General features: G+C 32.3%; 1 protein-coding gene across 1 annotated transcript in view; it reads left to right on the top strand.

The window, feature by feature from the left end:
- Positions 1 to 2,162: 2,162 nt before the first annotated feature.
- The window catches only part of LOC127730575 (uncharacterized), a 113,278-nt gene continuing 94,522 nt past the window's right edge, over positions 2,163 to 20,918 (top strand). The window contains exon 1 of the mRNA XM_052239028.1: positions 2,163 to 2,279. The gene's annotated coding sequence lies outside the window, so the exon portion shown is untranslated. The remainder of the gene's footprint in view (positions 2,280 to 20,918) is intronic.

The raw sequence follows: 20,918 nt of genomic DNA, 5'->3' as shown, positions 1-20,918 counted from the left end.
AGACATATAATACAAGAGATTCGCAACTCGGCGAAATCCCGTAATAACACGCGGCCACTAGTTAAACCTCGCGAGATCTCCTTAGGTAATAAAGTCATTAATAAAAGTATTAAAAGTACTCAAAGTAAGGACGAATGTTTAAGCATAACATAAACTGTTTCAGTGTTAAATTTATCATAATTAATTAAATATAATTTTAGTACATATATAATTATTTATTTTAATGTAATTTTGATTTTAGATTTGTATTATTGAAAAAGAGACATAATTTGATATTGTATAAAAAAAAAACCTGATATTAAATAATTAACACTTAATAAATTGTGTCAGAGTTCATTTTATTTGATAGTTACATAATGGGTTTCTATTGAATATACACCTGTCTCGGAGACATAATTTCACAGTGTGACATGTATATTAGGTTTGAATTATTCGATGACCAGGTAAATCACGAACATGTTATAAATAATGAGTTTTAATTGACACCTTGTAAACAAGAAGTTGTCACACCACAGGTGTCCACACTCTTTCCAAAAATACAAGTCACAAAATGTATAATTAATTAATATGGAAAAAAAACTTAATTTATTTGTTAATTAATTGTTAATCATGATAGGCTTTGTTTTTTATTCTTGATATTTATAAATTATTAAAATTTTATTTATTTTTATATTCCTCATTTATTGGGCTTTCATTGAGTTTTTTTTCTGTAGGATTGTCGGTAAATGTTTGATTTCTAAGTGTTGTTTGACAGTTTTATCATATAGGCTTGCATTGAGTTGTTTTTTTAAATGATTGTCGGTAAATTTATGGTTTCTTCATGTTCGAAGTGTGTATTGAGAATTAATATTTAAGAAAATTACAATTAATTTCTCTTTTGAATAAAGTTTCATTCATGTGCACGCAATATGGAAAATTCCGATTTTATTTCGTGGGATGACAATCTTAATAGTTACGACTTAGATATACTTCTATTTGAATAAACTGATAACGAACTCTTAGTTGATAGTGAAAAGGACGAAAACATAAGCGAGAGACCCACCAACAAAAACAATTGACAATACTGCATACATAGATGGATATGTGTGTCCTCGAAGCAACAAAAAAATCTATAAAAAAACACAGGTCATACATCAAAGCAACACGGAAGACACTATTTAAAAAGAGATAAAAATGAAAACATTAAATTTGTACAGCTTTCTTTTTTCAGACACCGTTCATCAATAACAGTGTAAATGACATGGACTATTCAAATATTTTTGGTGTGTTTGCTATTACATATGGAGAAATGTAGAATTTCTTGTAACGAACGAAGAAAACACATTAACAAATTAAGAAATTGCTTTTACACATTATGACGTTACATTTCACAAATCAAGAAATGTAGAAATTCATGTAACGAATGGAAAAAATACACGTTACTAATTACGAAATTACATTTTACAAATTAAAAAATTGTATGTTACTACGTACGGAAGCCGATAAGGGTCATTCAAAAAAATTAATCATTCATACCCATATAGATAATAGTAGACAATACGAATCACATATAGCTCGTGAAAAGTGGTTTTCTTGAACATTAAAACGATGCGCAGCAAGCCAACCTTCTTCTGTAGCCCCTGCTTCTTAAAGTTTTATATAGAAATAGCATTGTATCCACTTGTGTCCACTATTTATTAATTTTTTTTATATACAGATATAACGATGTGTTCAGATTAGTACTGATGTGTTTAAGCCACACATACGTGTCCCTATATCCCCGGACACAAAATACATGCTAACTATATTTTGCAACGAAAATAGGAAATATCTATTGTGGAAAGACAATCTGAGTTATTTAACTATTAAAAGTGGCCGTAAAATCTGACATTCCCATTTTTGACTCTTACATATATATTTGTTATTAAGTTTTTTTTTGCACTCCTTAATCAAACAAATACAAATGAATGTATGAAGATCTACGTTACTAAGGCCAATGCACGTCTTAAAATTTGGTATCGACGTTAACCGTTCGCTTCATGTTGTATCAAATACAACACAAAGCTAAACTTTACTACGCCGGGTTACTTTTCAATGCAATTTCATTTTGAGAAAGTCCACACTTAAATCTTGTATTGGTATCGGTATTTAACATCAGCGCAGTATTTAAATCTCTTTCCTGACACGTCTGTTTAGTTAGACAACTACTGTGATTAAATAACCGTTAACTGGCATTGCCGATTGAAGGATATATTGCTTTTGATGATCTTATCGATGTTGGATTAGAATCAAAACGTGAGGTATTGTATATGTGATTTTTTTAACTGAAAGAACTTTTTTTTTCTGTCATCATGTGTTTCAAGTATTGTGTTATAATATAAAGGTGTAAAATACACGTAAGTTAACGGTCCTTTTACAAATGGAGTGGCGATAAGTGTTGTGTCCCATTTAACAAATGATATATCAATCAGTGTATATAATGTGCGAATCCTGAAATACCATTTTTATTGTATCCGTTTTCGTTAAGATTTATTTTAGATTCTTTCACGTCTGTGTTTACTTCAAAGTTTAATTCATAATATGATTTGACAATATTACATATATGTTGTTTTCAGATTTTGTTCTTTGTTGTGGTATGTAAAATTGTTTGTAGTTTGAGAAACTTATCAAAGTTATGATAAGATTCATACCAACACAATCTCATTCGCAAATCTTGCATCCAATGACTATGTCTTTAATGGATGTTTTCTTACAAAGTATGCACTCGTTTCACAATTAGTTCGACACGTCTTACTAGTAGTCTACCAAAGTATCTGACTTGACTACTGGACTGTTAATTAAAGTCATATGAAATGAATTTGTTGAAATTATAATGTTAAGGAAATTATCAAACCAATGCATGATATTCTACATTTATTTCGAATCCATTACATATAATCCACAAAAAATACTTCATTAAGTGAAAACTTTGCCTGCTCGTTAACTTTCGTGTTTTATTACTGAAGTTTACCGAACATGGCCCTCGAAATACTAAGGCTTTTCTACCTCAGGAATAGATTACCTTAGCTGTATTTGTCAAAACTATTAGGAATTTTGGGTCCTCAATGTTCTTCAGCTTCGTATTTTATTTTGCCTTTTTAACTTTTTTTATTCGAGCGTCACTGATGAGTCTTTTGTAGACGAAACGAGCGTCTGGCGTACAAGATTTTAATCCTGGTATCTATGATGAGTTTATTTATAAACATTCAACACAGAATCATGGACCACTTGAAAAATAAGTGAGATGATAGACATTCAATAGAGCGATATTTATTTTCCTTTAAATTTTCTATTTGTTAGTTAAAGGGGCATTAGCTACGAGATATACAAAAATAAAAAATATGATTTTTTTATTGTTCAACCATTTATGAAAGTGAAAAAGTTAAATAATAATTCGCTTTTAACAGCCAGTTTGGTTCAATTTTGTCAAAATAAGCTAAGAAATATCGCTGATGAAATATTCACTTGCAAGTGAATAATTCGACCTCATCGAATCCGTATTCATGTGACCTTCAATTTAACCCCTTCGCTAGAGATGGGTTACGTATGAACTAGATGTGTTCAGCCATTAAAAGGAAAAGAATGTCAACATTGGAAGTGAAACAAGAGTAAACCATTTGTTTGACTGATTCGATCCACAAAAACTCATTCTTATACAGGTAAAAACGATGATAAACATATTTTTTTAACCTTTAATATGAAATCAAACAGACCTTTAAAAATCCAAATGCACGAGTACAAATGCTGATACATATTATCGTGTTCGTGCATCGTAAATTGTTTATTTTAGACTTTTTATCATTTGAATATACGTTTTAGTATGTTATAAGTCGAATACGAGAATTTGAGTCAAAGCGGTGAACATGAATTTGACAGCTAATGCCCCTTTAAAAGTTTGTCATAACTATTGTTAAATGCTTAAGTGTATTCAAATTTGTCTTTCATAATCAATAATCATAAAATAATGTGGTTGTCGAAGTACCAACAAGAGGTTTTCTGGTTAAGGTTATTGCATTCGGAAAAACTATCTGAGAATTAAAGTACGGGAAAATAATAATTCAATAGCAGTACATTTCTGAAGATTTTGATAAAATAAAGGATTTTTCTTTTATAAGAAAGTTCATGAACTCGTGTTTAATAGTAAAACTTAACCATTCAGGATTATAAAACATGTTCAACTTTTTTTTCTTAAATTTGATGTATCATATGATTTTAAATTTTTAACTATTGTTAGTGGATTTGTTTCTAACAATTTTATTTGGTACAATGTAGCACTTCACATAGCACAATTTCAGTTAGTAACGCTTCACGTACCACAGAATTAGTTTGTTTGTTATACTTACCTAATTATTGTTTGATTTCCCTTTAGAGAACACGAAAGCAAACGCACATCTCATTAAATGTTACTGTAAAAAGCTGATTGTTAATGTTGAAAAAAAAAAACCTAATTTTTTCAGGTGGTAGAATTCCACAAAATTTCAATTATTTTTAATCAATGATAGTAAAATGGAAATTGTCAAAGACTACAAGTATCTTGGTATATTTTTCGCAAGAAGTGGTGCGTTTTTGGCAACAAGAAAATATTTATATGAACAAGGTATAAAAGCAATGTACTCTGCCATAAAAAAATGCAGACAGAACAATCCATCTATCAGTAAGATATTTTTTATAAAGCTGTAGTGCCAGTTCTTCTATATGCTGCAGAAATTTGGGGTCTTGAAAATTTTGATTTATTGGAACGTATCCACCTCCAAATTTGTAAGATGATTCTACATTTAAAACAAAGCACACCCAATTTTATTGTTTATGCCGAGCTTAGCAGATATCCAATATCATTAAAGGCAATAGTTCGTATGATAAATGTCGGGCAGATTATTAAATGCTTATCCTTTCGGTCTTAAAGACAAAATATTAGGACAGGGGATCATAACTAAAACATTAATGTTGTCGAAAAACGACTTAGAAATAAAAGGTCTCATGGCAAACGCAAAAACCGTAATCAACGTATTAAGTAAACATACACTTCCTGATCTGTTATCTATAATAAAAAAAATGGCAGACATTAAGTATTATGCAAACTGGGTCAGATACCAATAAGTAAATTATATGCTATTTTTTCTGGAGTGTGATACAATTTCTTTTTTTAGCCCAATGTATGAATACACCCGTATTATTACAGCCTTTTGTCATCATAGGCTATTTCCTATTATCGATAAACCTGAAAATCATAAACGGCATTTTCTTAAATTAAAATATATAAATAGAGGTATTGATTTTATTAACTTATCTAGTATATTCAATGACTCTACCATCCAAAGCCAAATACCTCCATATTTTGATAATATAGAACCACCTATTATTTCGTATTCTTATAAAAAAAAACCAGCAGAAGTTTGATTTTTAATTATACGTCAGTTACATCAGACGTCAATATAGAAAATAATGTTCCTTCTACTTGAGATTGTGAAACATCTATTTTTAGATATGTTCCCTGTGGCCATGTCCTTACAGGAGACCTCAACATCGTCGAAGACCGTGAGGTCATAACTTTTCTTAAGAAAGGACCGAAATATCGTCCTCCATCTAAAATAGATTGGAAACAGTGTCGTCAGGTCATTAAAGACGCTCTGTCTGTCTACTGTAAAAATTGGTGTAAACGTGAAAAATCTGATAAAAAATCTCTAGACAGTTATTTGAATAAAATTATGAATACTGTTAATATTCGTATATCTCATTTTGAAAACAATTCTGAAATTAGAAATAGGGTCCATGATATTCCCATTTCCAGAATAAAAAATAAACTCCAAGTACTCGCAAAGCGGTTTGTGTTTGTACCGGCAGATAAAGCCGCAAATAATGTAGTGGTGGTGTGACGCATATACTACACGGAAGTTCTCCAAAACGAAATTACAAATTCATCTACATTCAGGTCCGTACGCTCCACAGAGAGTCAAATTGTAAACAAGCATATCACTGCCACTACCCAGCTTAAAGCCTCTTCCGAACATTTGAAAGTCCCTACTATGTACTGGTTACCTTAATTGCACAAAAAAACATTTAAATTCCGTTTCATCTCCGCATGTAGTAAGTGTTCTACTACTAATCTATCAGTGCTTCTACCATAAACTCCATACTAAAATTTACGACAAAAGAGACGACTTTTCATTCCCTATTGTTAATTTTCCTTTTTTAGACGGCGATGTTCCGTTGGCTCCATCATACGGTGTTTATATATCCCAACTCGTTCGTTATGCCCGTGTGTGTAGTGATGTCATAGATTTTAACGAACGTGATCAATGAATCACTGGTAAATTATTAAGTCAGGGATTTCGTTACCATAAATTACGTAAAACTTTTACTAAATTCTTTCATAGATACAAATATTTGATTAGTAAATTTGGCTGTACCTGCAGAAAACTGATTAAAATTGGTATTTCACATCCTGAATTTTACGGTAATATTGTACTTAAAGCGCGGAAATCACTTTGTGATCCGTGTAAACTCATCGAACCTTTAAACAAACTTATTAGTAAAGGTTATGTTACCAATGTTGTAATTAGATCTTTGAATATAGTTAACATTGGCACTGATATCGATTTTGTCATCAGCAAATTAAAACATAACTAAATTTGTATTCTTTTCACACGGGATGTTTAAAGACACACCCACGTTCATTTTGATCTATAAAGAGGTTAAACTCCTAACTATCTTGCTGTCTATCGATACATTTATTTTTGGCATTGCACAAGTCATGTCTTCTTTGACTATCCATGACGTTAAAATACTAAATCCCTGGGATGTGTTTTAGTTGATTTTAGTCTCTGATGCATGATTTTTTTATTATTTATTGTTTTGGCTTTTAAGTAGCTGTCAGTAACTGCAAGTACTCTCAAATCGTACTTTCTTGTTTATTTGACCTGTTGATACTAATTGTAATGCTTTTTTGTTATTCAATGTTATTCAGGGTTATATCTGGTCTGTATACCAGCTTTGATAAGTGTTTGGTATTACTATTAATTTTCACTTCGTACTATGAACATCAAAATTATTTATTTTGTAAAAATATTTCCTTTCTCTATTGGAACTGTACACGTAACAACAAAATTATTTTCATTTACCTGTGTTTAAAGTTATTGCAAATGGCTGATATTTTTGTTCGAGAGTATTGTTTTTCTTAATTTGAACATTTCATACCGATATAACATGTTACTTTTATTATTCTTCCCTTAGTTTATTTATTTTGTATTTACATTGAATCATAGGTCAAATTTATTTGTTCAATGTATGTTCACTGGTGTTAATATGTCCTTTGATTGAGTTAAGCTATTTCAGTTGATATTTTATAGTGTGTCTTTCTCTGTTGTGATGTAACACTATTGTTTCAGAAAAAGGGTGAACGTTTGGTACCATTAAAACGTTTAAACCCGCTGCATTTGTTTGCACCTGTCCTAAGTCAGGAATCTGATGTTCAGTAGTTGTCGTTTGTTGATGTGGTTCATAAGTGTTTCTCATTTCTCGTTTTTTATATAGATTAGACCGTTGGTTTTCCCGTTTGAATGGTTTTACACTAGTCATTTTTGGGGCCCTTTATAGCTTGCTGTTCGGTGTGAGCTAAGGCTTCGTGTTGAAGACCGTACTTTGACCTATAATGGTTTACTTTTACAAGTTGTGACTTGGATGGAGAGTTGTCTCATTGGCACTCATACCACATCTTCTTATATCTATGTTTGTCAGATATAGATGCTTCACCAAAAGGGTTACATTATAGAATTTTTAAGACAGACATTAAATTTGAGAAATATTTTAATATTTTGTCAACTAACCATTTGTATACATTGTGCAAATTTAGATGTGGTAGTCACCGATTGCCAGTTGAGACAGGAAGATGGCATGTTTTTTCAAGAGACGATAGTGTATGCCACCTTTGTGACTCAACTGACATTGGTGACGACTAGAACTACATTATGACTTGTGAAACACTGAAAGCAGATATAACAATATTCTTATCTAATTATTTTTGGAAAATCCAAAAACATACAAATTTAATGTTTTATTCAATTCTACAAATACTGAACAATTAGAAAAACTGTGTAAATTTATTAAAATTAATAATGTGAAAGTATGTCTTCCTAGTTATACTATTTAACGTACATGTAGTATTTCACACGTGCATGAAATTAGTCTATTGTATGTATATATATTGTCGAAATCCGGATATGGTGTACAAATTTTTGCACCTCATGTTTGCGATATACCATCTTTTCCGCAAGCTTATTGTTTTCTGTTTGGTATTAAATTAATATAATTAAGATCCATTGTGTTACATCTGTGATCCGTTTATTTGGCAATCGCCATGGCAGTCAGCAGGGTTTAAGAACATCCGTTGTTCGACCTGATAGTCAAATGCGTTTTGTTAAAATATACTTTTTCACTTTTTTGGTCTTTTGGAAAATGTTGTTTGTGCTGTATTTAGACCCCTCTACAAAGAAATTTGTTTTGCATGCACACGTATAAAAATTGCGGTTTTTATCCAACGCAATCATAGGTTTGAACGTTGTTTTCAATTTAGACTTGTATATGCATATTCTTTATATAATATATACAAGTCTAAATTGAAAACAACATTCAAACCTATGGTTGCGTTGGATAAAAACCGCAATTTTTGTACGTGTGCATGCAAAACAAATTTCTTGGTAGAGGGGTCTTAATACAGCACAAACAACATTTTCCAAAATATATATATACAACTCATCTAAACATCAGCCCAACAATGTTTGATCTGTTAATTTGCTTTCGCAAATATTTTGTTCTTCCCTCGCCGGGATTCGAACTCATGCTACTGAGATATCGTGACACCAAATCGCCTGCACTGTATCCGACGCGCTAGACCACTCGACCACCTAGGCTTCACAATAATAAAGCTTTCGGTGGCCGGGTGTTACCTTTCCTCGTTAGTTATAATCTAGCGTCGTAATGTAGTACATGATATATAAGGCATGAAGATGGAATTGTTACAGATCAGCTGAAATATCTATTGTAAAGGATCTTACAAATTAATGCAAGATACCGTCGCAGAAATAATTATATCTATAAGTACGTCTGAACCAGTGACAACTCTACAACAGATTTTTCCATCGGATCAACAGCAGTCGGATCAACATGGCTGTGTACATTCTGCATATACAACTCGTCTAAACATCAGCCCAACAATGTTAGATTGTAAATTTGCTTTCGCAAATGTTTTGTGCTTCCGATTTATCATAGTAATACAATAGGCTATTAATAAATATCTTGGGACCAGTTAATTAGTTTATGATTTAAAACAATATTTGGCTGACTTTTAATTAGTTCCGGTTTACTTTTTAATCAAATGCGGGACAAGCACGAGAAAATAAGAGTACCGACACGAAACACGGAAAATAATTAAGGGAAGACACGAAGCAAGCACATCGAACCAATTTGAAACACGAGAAAACGAGAAATAAAACGTCGAAACACGGAAACACGTGAAATAAAAAGGCCGAAAACGTTGCACGAAAATAACCTTTTACCACCCTCTAAATAGGCCATACTAGATGTCGACACCTCATAGTACTAGTAGAACTTAAGTAGATGGTCAATTTCGTTTGCAAGGTTAAAAAATTCTTCAACTTGCTCTAATTTGCCAAGATTTGTGAAGACCAAAAAACCGTCATCCCTATTGACAGTGTAATTTGATGTTTTCTCTCCATTGGAACGTATCTTAGATTTAATTAATAGGGCAGACAGATGCAGATCTGTGCATGTTGGTGACAATATACCACCCATGGGCGCTCCTATAATGTGTTTGTATAACAGTCCATTAAACTCAAATTCATTGTTTCTAAGAATTAATTTAACAAATGCAGTTAAATCTATTTTGTTGAGAATCTTTAAAGTATATGCTCCTGTGTGTCAATAAATTCTTATGCATTAATAACAGTTTCTTCTAAATTATCAATGATCATATTTGTGTACATTGACGTACATCATAGGCAATAAGAATGCATACTTTTTTACCTCGTGTGACTCTATTTTATTAATGAATTTTTTTGTATCTTGAATGTAAAAATTATGCCTCTTCAATAATTGGATGTTGGATGTGTACGGATTGATAATTTAGTCTTAGATGCATGATTTATTAATTAGTTGTTAGTGGCTTTGAACTAGCTGTCAGTAGCTGCGAGTACTCTCAGATCTGTACTTAGTGTCTATTTGTTGTTGGGATATAAAAGTACCCGGCCACGTCCACTCTATGTAGTATTTCTGTTTGTATCCATCTGATGAGTTAAGCCTTTTTCAACTGATTTTTATAGTTCGTTCTTATGTTGTACTGTTACACCACTGGCCCAGGCCCGGTTAGACCGTTAGGGGGAGGGTTGAGATCCCGCCAACATGTTTAACCCCACCACATTCTATATGTATGTGCCTGTCCCAAGTCAGGAGCCTGTAATTCAGTGTTTGATGTGTTACATATTTGTTTTCCTTTATTTTTTTTACATAAATTAGGCCGTTAGTTTTCTCGTTTGAATTGTTTTACATTTGTCATTTCGGGGCCTTTTATAGCTGACCATGCGGTATGGGCTTTGCTCATTGTTGAAGGCCGTACGGTGACCTATAGTTGTTAATTTCTGTGTCATTAATCTTGTTCTCTTGTGGAGAGTTGTCTCATTGGCAATCATACCACATCTTCTTTTTTATATTTATAATTAGATCAAGTAAGTATCTCTCGCGGGAGAGTTACACTTATTGATGATTGGTCGGTAACGAACATTAATGTGTCCTGCTAGCAGACCAGTTCGCAATGCCGCATTACTTATTTCTAGATTAATTTTATGAATTTTTGGAAGAAGGTACATGTGTCCTCCATATTTTGAATTACTATTATTCTTTAAGAAATTATACATCTGGGAATCTTTTTTTTTCTCTCCTTGCTTTATATTTAACACTTCTCTCAACATGCCAAAATTGTAATGATTTACAATAAAAAGAAAATATTATCCTCCACACACATGGCCAAGATAACACTGATATATAATTTCTTATTCAGTTGAATTAATAATTATAATAAAAAAGTTCTAAGGTGCACGTATTGTCATTTTTTTTCAAAAGCAACTTGTTTATTGTATTGGATCGAATGGACAATCTCTTCTGTACAGTCAATTCTATCCGGTCTAGAACGCTTTATAGCAGTTGACAGATTGCCGTCAGATTTGAATGTTTCAATAATTTTTTGTACAGTACTATGTCAGTTTTAACGATCTTGTACAATTTGTGAAAAGGTAATTGTCTTTGTTTTGTACCATCTAATTAGGGACGACATCAAAAGTTCAATGTAGGATAAAAAAAACTTAATTCACATAGTTTTTTCACTGACCCCCAACCCCACCCCCCTCTTAACTTAATTTGGGAAAAATTGATTGATTGCTGATCACTTTATCAAACGTAATTTCATAACATAGCTTCTCTGCGATGTCTAAAAATTCCAGATGAATGGATTAGTATACTAAACAAGACAATGTTGTGGTATATGAAGCGTTACCAAATGTAAAATTGTAAAAAAAAAAATCAAGTAACAAAGTCAGTTTTTATTCCAGTGGTTGTGTTTGTCGAGATTTTGGAAGACTACTTGGAATACTTGTCGCACTAACTATGACACGAGTGTAATTATTGTTTCTGTTTTTTTAGTCCAGAAGTAAATTATTCACAATCAATGAAAAAATTTAAAAAATTTTTTGTCAATTACATAAAGCACACCCTGAAGCTCTTGTATGGAACGCCACAGCTGTCTTATGTGGAACTCTTATATAAGGTTATGTTGTTTTATTATTACTTGATGATATGTTGTCTTTACATAATAATGTTTTGATATAACTCAATATGGCATAGTCATTACTTAATGATATTTCGATATTTCACGATATGGTTTCGTATTGACTTGATATAGTTTTATCATTACTTGATATGGTTTTGTCATTAATCAATGTCATTAGTCGATGTGGTTTAACCATTATTTGATGTGGTTGTTTCATTAGGCAATGTGGTTTTAACATTACTTGATGTGTATGTGACTTAACGTAGTGTAGTTGTTTCATTACATGATGTGGTTTTGTTGTTTCGTAATGATGATTTGCCAATTCTTTATATGGTTTTAACATTACGTAATGATGTTTTAAAATTTTACGATTTGACACTACATGATGTGTTTGTTTCAGTATTTGATGTGGTCCTTTCATTCTTTGATGTGGTTATCACATTACGTGGTGGAGGTAAAACCACGTGACCATTTCGGAAAAACTAGTTCTATTTTTAAACCGATTTCACTATTTCGTTTGTTTAATGTCCTTTGAATAAGTTTCGCCATCCATTGAGTTCAAGTTCAAATTTAAGTTCGACTTGTTGTTCATAGTTATTCGGTATGAAAAAGGGGAACGGCAGACAAAAATAAGAAAAAAGTACTAAACAATTTACAGTCTTTCGGCCACACGGGGGATATCCCTAAACAATTTGGTCCTGCCGTTTTTTTTTCTTTCTTAGTTCTCAAATGGAAGCAATATATATAATAATTCGTGAAAGATTCCATGGAATTCTCGTCTCGCCTGATATTGCTGCTGTCAGTGTAAAAGCGTAATGTTGACTGTACATTTATTTGTACATTTATCGGTATATACAAAATTAAAAAAAGAAATGTTTTTCTTGAAATGCTTTATCTTGATCTTGAAGAATAACTCCTATACAAGTTTTATACTAATCAAAAGAGTTTTTTAAATTTATCATACCAAAACAGTCTAATTCGGTAATATTTAATGCAAAAAAAAACCTATATAGAAATAAGAAAATGTGGTATGATTGCCAATGAGTCAACTCTCAACCAAATATTTACCACATGACGTAGAAGCTTTAAACAACTATATTTGACTGTATAGTCTTCAACAATGAGCAAAACCCATACCACATAGTATGCTATAAAAGGTCCCGAAATGAAAAATATAAAAACAATTTAAATGAGAAACCTGACAATCTAAATGATGAAGACGCCGACGCCAATAACCACAACGAAATATAGGTTTGTTGTGTCTCACTGCCGCTACATTAATGTCCCAGGTTCAACACAAAAATCAAAAGACTTGTACTTTATTGTCGGCAATGAGACACTTTAAATCAACTCACACTAAAGTTACAGGAAACTGGGGGGATCGGAATAAGCGACAAACATCAATTCTATAAAATATGATTTTTTTTATTTTTTTTAGCGTGTATAATTATTTGAACATATACGAATATCAATCTGTTATTATTATAAATTGCATACTCTGATATATATCGCACTAATTGAAACAACAAACTTTTTGAAATATCTGTTTCACAAGTGACGACGGATATGTTCCAGTTTTCGCACCACAACCCCGTCCTCTTTTCCTCGAACGGGAACTACCAAATAAAACCAAATCACTGGGTTTATACTTTCACGAATAAAACGACGGCTACCACACGTTGAGCAGAATCTGCTTAACCTTCTGGAGCACGCAAGATCATCACCAATGGATTTATAAATTTGAATTGTTTCACATTTTCACGTGGTGGCCTTTGTAGCCTTTTTATTTACTATACGGTGCGTTGAAGGCTGTACGGTTGCCTATGATTGCTTACATCCATTACTGTGACTATTAAACTTTAGTGGATAGTAATCTCATTGGCAATCATTACACATTCAAATTTATTTCAATTTCTATGTTGTGTTTTGTATACTGTAACATTGTTTATGTTTTGTACAAATACCCCTCGGCCCTCTTTTCGGAAGCCCGAGCAAAAGCCCTTGATCTTCGATAGAAAAATTTAAATACCATGACGAACTCATATTAGATAACTCCAACTTTAACTCGAAATCTTAATCTAAACGAAACTCATATTCGACTCTAACTCAAACTCTACCCCAAAAGGCTCCTCAAATTCAAAGTTGAAGTCAAATTCATTATTGTAACTCGAACGCTACTTTTGACTCAATCTTGAAATTGAACCCGAAACTCAATGCTACTAGAACTTTTATTCTAATAATGGCTTGAATTATAACTTAAATCGAAGACTTAACTCAAAGTTTAATTTAAATTCTAAGTTTAATTCGAAACTTTAATTTGAACTCTAACTCGATGGATGGCCACACTCATCCAAGGCACATAAAACATGGAAATCTATGATAAAAAAATAGAACTAGGTCACGTAGTTTTACCTCCACCACGTAATGTGATAACCACATCAAAGAATGAAAGGACCACATCAAATACTGAAACAAACACATCATGTAGTGTAAAATCGTCAAAGGAGTAGGAGCATTAAGGCCCGGTTTTGGCCCAAGAAAATAAAGTTTTTAAGAACTATTCCAAATTTGCACATAATGTTTGGAAATGCATAAAAACAAAAAATATAATTGAATTATACAAAATGTTTGATGTTATGACGTCACAATTACGTCATAAAATGCACCAATTAAAATAAAACATAGAAAACTGCTGGGTTTATGCAGTTTTCCGTCATTATTTCCTTCGAGGAAACATCGTGCGCAGACAAGAAACAACAAAATAATTTAAGAGAAGATTTATCATAACTATTGAAATATTCTAACCAAATATAAAGTTGTTTCTAGGGTGCGCACATACTTTTCCAATCGTATATATACATAAGGGTTGACGTTAAACAAGGAAAATCAAGACATTTTACAAAATATACACATTTGGTCATAATTTGCTGCCATGGTAACTCAATAAATATAAAATTTGTTTTCATTTTCTGAAAACCTTTTATGTTAGTGTAGTTTGAACAAAGTTAAGAAAATGTATGGTAACTTTTCATTTTGTCCTAATATTTGGGCCAAATTAGGGCCTTATTGCCCCTACTCCTGAAACATCATTACGTTATGTTAAAGCCATATAAAGAATTGGCAAATCATCATTACGAAATAACAAAACTACATCATGTAATGAAACAAATACATTACGTTAAGTCACATACAAATCAAGTAATGTTAAAACCACATTGCCGAATGAAACAACCACATTAAATAATGGTGAAACCACATTGAGTAATGACAAAACCATATTAAGTAATGACAAAACTATATCAATTCAATACGAAACCATATCGTGTAATGTCAAAATATGATTAAGTAATGACTATTCCATATTGAGTTATATCAAAATATCATTACGTAAAGTCAAAACCATATTATGTAAAGACAAAATATTATCAAGTAATCAGCCAGGAAGCCACGGATCGAATCGATCAATCAGATCATTGCATGTCAAAATTCGCGCGCTAAGTGGAGATAAACGGGAATTTTCTTATAGGTGGCGCTGTATCAAAAACAAAACAAATCTATTGCTAGCGGCAACAGTCGGGAATACTCTGAGAACACGTTACTACCTTTTAATCATTATTATGCTTGGATGCCAACATAGAATCAACACATACAGAGCAAAAACGGAAAAATCATTCCGATTATGCAGATCAAAAACGTTGTCATTTTGTTTACGTCTAAATCACGTGATCAAAACGTCTAGAGGATATCTCCTGCGTCAGTGGCTTCCCGGCTGTAATAATTTAATTTTTGGATGTAACGCGTCTTCTGATTGGCTGACGTTGTTTTGTTTATCAGCTCATAGACATAATTTAGTCATGTGACCGTGACGTCATCAACGTTTTTTCATGGTTTACTCCGGTTAAAAATGGCTACGCGGGTTATTCAGTGTGCAACACATTTTTGATGTTATTTCCTCATAGACAGAAAAAATATTACAGTCATTCCTTAAATAATAAAACAACATAACGTTATATCAGAGTTCCACATAAGACAGCTGTGGCGTTCCATACTCTTGGTATTTTCCATACGCGGTTATACAAAGCTCGTTGTCGAAATCAACATTAATTTGAATCAGTAGTCCACAACTCCGACAAAAAAGTACATTACTCTTTGATGTTGATACAGATGCATATATACAGATAACAACAGTGTTCTAAAACTAGGACAATGTCATTTTATAAACCATCACCGTACGTCAATATTTGTCCAATAGGCCAGTTGATTGGATGCATTTGTACTAGTGGCCGTTTGACATGCCTTCATAAAATGATTAATTATGATTCAGCTGCGTGTCGCGTACTCAAAGTCTCACTAAATATGCTTATTGTAATAAATTGTAATATTGGTCTTTCTTCGAAAAACAAAATTTCAAATGATTTTGTAATAATATTATAAAGAGTCAGTGTACTGTGTGTGTAAATGCAGCCTTGAAATATTGGGCAATGTGTTTTTACGTCAGACAAACTTCTTCGTGCATGTACTTCATATTCGATTTAGTATTTTTAAAAAGGAGCGGAATGTCCACCGATAAATAAAGGGGGAATGTACAAATTTATAAAATTACATGTTAATCCAATACATAATGCGATCTCGGATGCAGTTATCTTTCTCTAAATATGATCAATATGTTAAAGGTATATGTAAATGAGGCAGTAGACCAACAATACAAATAAACCGAAAGACTAGTTAATGAATTACACAAGTTTCCTTAGTTTGAAACATGATCAATTCAAAAAATTGAATTTTTTACTCTCCATTGTTGAGAATAAAACATCGATTAGAAAAATAACCGCTCGTACAAAATAGCTTGCGCTGAAGTAAAAAAACACAATCAAAGTGCATTTTTATCTTGAAAATCTTTATTTTCTTTTCTTTCGACTTGAAAGCTAAACAATTATGTTATGCCCGGAGTTATGATATTGTTCAAATCTCAAAATTTTATTAGATCATTTTTTTTGTTGCTCTATGAACGACAGAAAGGAGTGCGAGCAAGTAAAAGCTTGGTATTTTTTTCTGAAGACAATTTTGTTTTGAACGAATTACTTTTTTAGCAGTCAAACAAACTAATCAAAACACAGACCTCGTGTCCATTCTCCTTGGAATCGAAAGAAATTATGTATATATAGTCCATACTGCTCCCATAGAACATGAATTATTCGATATAAAAAAAAAGGCGAACAAACTTTAATTTACATGTATCTTTTTCCTCAAACAGAATAATTATCGACTGGAAAAGAAGGAACATAGTGTATAATATTTTAATCCACGACCCAAAATCCCTACATACAATTGGCAATACCAAAAGAAAGGAACAGTGCTTTTATTGCTGTTCTTCATCTGAAGGACACTTTTAGGCCTGATTAATTTGTATTTCCGACTTTTTTTCAATTTCTTACGCAAAATGATGACCCTTTTAAAGTCAGCAGATAGAAATATATTAAAATGAAGATTTGATTCTTGAAGACTATGTAGTTTTTATACGCCCGTCAAAATTTTGAAGGGACGTATAATTGGTATACAAATGTCGTCTGTCCGTCTGTCCGTCTATCCGTCTGTCCGTCTGTCTGTCCGGCGTAAACATGTCGCACCGTAACTTGAGAACGACTTATCCAAATTTCAATAAACTTAACATAGTTGTTTCTTATGATGGTCAAACAATCTGTATACTTTTTGGTGAAAATAAGATTAAAACTTTTGAGTTACGGGACTTAGTAACTAAAAAAGGTGTGTGTGTTGTTGTTTTTTCACATGTCACGCCGTATCTCAAAAACAATTTATGATTATTGCTTAAAACTTTACACACTTCTTAGTTATATTTATCTTAAGATCTGTATACTTTTTGGTGATGATTCAAAATGTTATTTTAGAGATATTGAGTATTTTGTTAAAAAAAGGGGGAGGGGTTTTTCACATGTCGCGCCGTATCTCAAAAACAGTTTATGATTATTGCTTAAAACTTTACACACTTCTTAGTTATATTAATCCTAAGATCTGTATACTTTTTGGTGATGATTCAAATTTTATTTTTGAGTTATTGAGTATTTTGAAAAAAAAGGGGGAGGGGTTTTTCACATGTCGCGCCGTATCTCAAAAACGATTTAAGATTATTGCTTAAAATTTTACACACTTCTTAGTTATATTATTCTAAAGATCTGTATACTTTTTGGTTTTGATTCAAAATTTTATTTTTGAGATATCGATTATTTAAAAAAAAAAGGGGGGGTTTCACATGTCGCGCCGTATCTCAAAAACGATTTATGATTATTGCTTAAAATTTTACACAATTATCAGTTATATTAATCTAAAGATCTGTATACTTTTTGGTTTTGATTCAAAATTTTATTTGAGAGATATTGAGTTTTTTGTAAAAAAGGGGGTTTTCGCATGTCAGGCCGTATGTCAGAAACTATTTATGATTATTGCATAAAAATTCACACACAAGACGACGGGTGTATCATGCGCTCATGGCGCAGCTGTTTATTGACATAATGAAATTAAAATTTTATTTTGTTTTTCGAATTACAAGTATAAACTCAAATATACGCTGTATAAAATTATTCTTAGTCTTATTTAAACATGAAAAACGAGAGTGTTTTTGTAAATGCTCTTTTGTTCCGACGTTGGAAAGTTCCGGGCGGAAAGAACTAATTAGCCGGAGGAACTTATTAACTAGTTACTTTGTTCTTCCTCTGGTTTAAAAGTTCCACCAGAACAAAGTGACTAGTTGAAAAGTTCCAACGGAACATATCAACTAGTTAGAAAGTTCCTTTTTGCCAAATTAGTCAAAACCGGAACTAAAAAACTAGCCCAAAAGTTCCAACGGAACTTATCAACCAGGCAGAAAGTTCCATTGATGCAAAGTAAAAGCGCAACATATTATATTTGAACCTTTCAAAGGGAAACCAAGATACTGATTACAAAAGTCAAAAGGAACTTATCAACTAGCCACAAAGTTCCTCTTTGGCAAATAAGTCAAAACCGGAAATAACAAACTAGCCCAAAAGTTCCAACGGAACTTATCAACCAGTCACAAAGTTCCATTTGGAGAATTGATGCAAAGTACCACATGAGGAGGGGGGTATTCTTCCCTCACTTGAGGGTACTATGAATACTAAATTTGCATGATAATGCAACTTATTCCGTTTTATGTGAGCTACGAAATACAACTTAAATTTTGCATATTTGTCCTCAAAGAAACCCCTTTCAGTGCGTTGGGTATTCTTGTAAATTAATGATTTGCTCTTATATATACTGATACTCATTCTTCCCCCTCTTTCTACAAAAAGGACGAAATATGGTATATTCGGAACGATGAAACTAGTTGTTCTGTTCCGCCAGAACTATTCAACTAGCTACATTGTTCCAGGACTTTTCAACTAGCTACTTTTTTCCGGAAGTTTTCGACTGCACTCGGAATAAAACAGCTAGTTGGAAAGTTCCATCGGAACGAAATAACTAGTTGAAAAGTTCCGCCGGAACAAAGTAACTGACGGAACATAGTGGCTGTTACATTTTCACATAGCAAAAACGAAAAAAACAACAGTTGGATTCAATTTCAGTGTACAGATACAGATGTTATTCATTTAGAGTGACCAATGGGTTTCTTATGTTTTCTAGATATCTGTAATGAATTAATCCAAGGTTGCTCATTTTCATTCAAGTTAATAAAATATGACTATGAATGATGATGGAAGTTTTTAACGACCTTGACTGGCTATACAGCCCTCGCACGGTCGGCTTGACTATGAAACTGGAATGTAGACAAAATAGACCGCTTGACTTATGAATTAAAATAAGGTAGTTAATGAAACAAAGTCTTTCAAATTTTCTTGTTTTTATTTATAGTAAGAAACAAGATTTTAATATTGAAATATGAAATAGATTGCAAATTCAAATTATACAATGAAATACACTATGAAGAATGTAAATATATATATATATATATATATATATATATATATTTCATTACAATATCACAATAACAAGAGAGGTAACTACTGATAAGAAAACTAGCCCTGTCGTTAAAATATACACATCGGTTATCAGATCAATAGTAAAAGAATCAAAGATAAAGTCGACGGATGAAAAAGACTTAAAAAAAACTTAACAATTAGGTCGCATGATCTATTACATTAAGTGTTGAAAGGTCCGTAATTTAAAATTATTAGAATTGTTGACTAAGGTCCTTCAGCGAATATTACACGAACATTTACGACGATAATATGTTATACGTTATTTAGATTGATGCAATAATAAAAAAACTCCGCAACTTCACGTTATGAATTGGGGATTAATATACCATCTAATGAGTTACCAGGAAGCAAAAGGGGATAAGAAACTATAGTTACTCTGGCAAATTATTATAACTCACGCAATAATTGATAGATGGAGAGGACGTATGATTGCCAATATCAATCCACCAGAGGCCAAATAACGTCGACATGAGCAACTATAGGTAGAACCGAACAGCCTTCAACAATGAGCAATACCCGCACCGTATAGGCTGCGAATGGCAAATTGTGAAAACTTTATTAGTTTATTGCGTCCTAAGCACTTTTCGAGATTTACTTTCATCAGAAGGGGAAAACAACAGTACTTAGATTTCATTTGTTGGTATTCTAGCTTATTTTCTTTTTGTTGTTATTTAAAGATTATTATTTTTAGTTATCCCAGATCAGAATTTTCATTTTCAAAACCATTCTGCAACCCCTATCCTCCATCCCCAACCCAATCTCTCACCCCCGTGCAAAGTATAAAATGGTCGTCCCTTTATGATAAACGATAAACGGGAAGGGGGAGGAGGGGAGCATATACGACAGATGTCAACCGACGTCAATTTTCCCTAATTTTGGGATCAGAAATCAATACGGTGAGACCAGAAATTAATCCAGTTTTGTTAAAATCTAAGCACTGTGTATTTTGTCGGCTTTTTCGTAAGTTTATTAACCAGCACTAAAAGAACAGAATTAAGAATAGAAACGGGAAATGTGTCAAAGAGACAACAAACCGACCAAAGAGCGGAAAACAG

This window comes from Mytilus californianus, unplaced genomic scaffold (assembly GCF_021869535.1).
Source record: "Mytilus californianus isolate M0D057914Y unplaced genomic scaffold, xbMytCali1.0.p SCAF_2, whole genome shotgun sequence".
NCBI classification, from domain to species: Eukaryota; Metazoa; Mollusca; class Bivalvia; order Mytilida; family Mytilidae; genus Mytilus; species Mytilus californianus.
The sequence above is the reverse complement of the archived record's forward strand: the minus strand, read 5'-3'. Positions and strand labels throughout refer to the sequence as shown.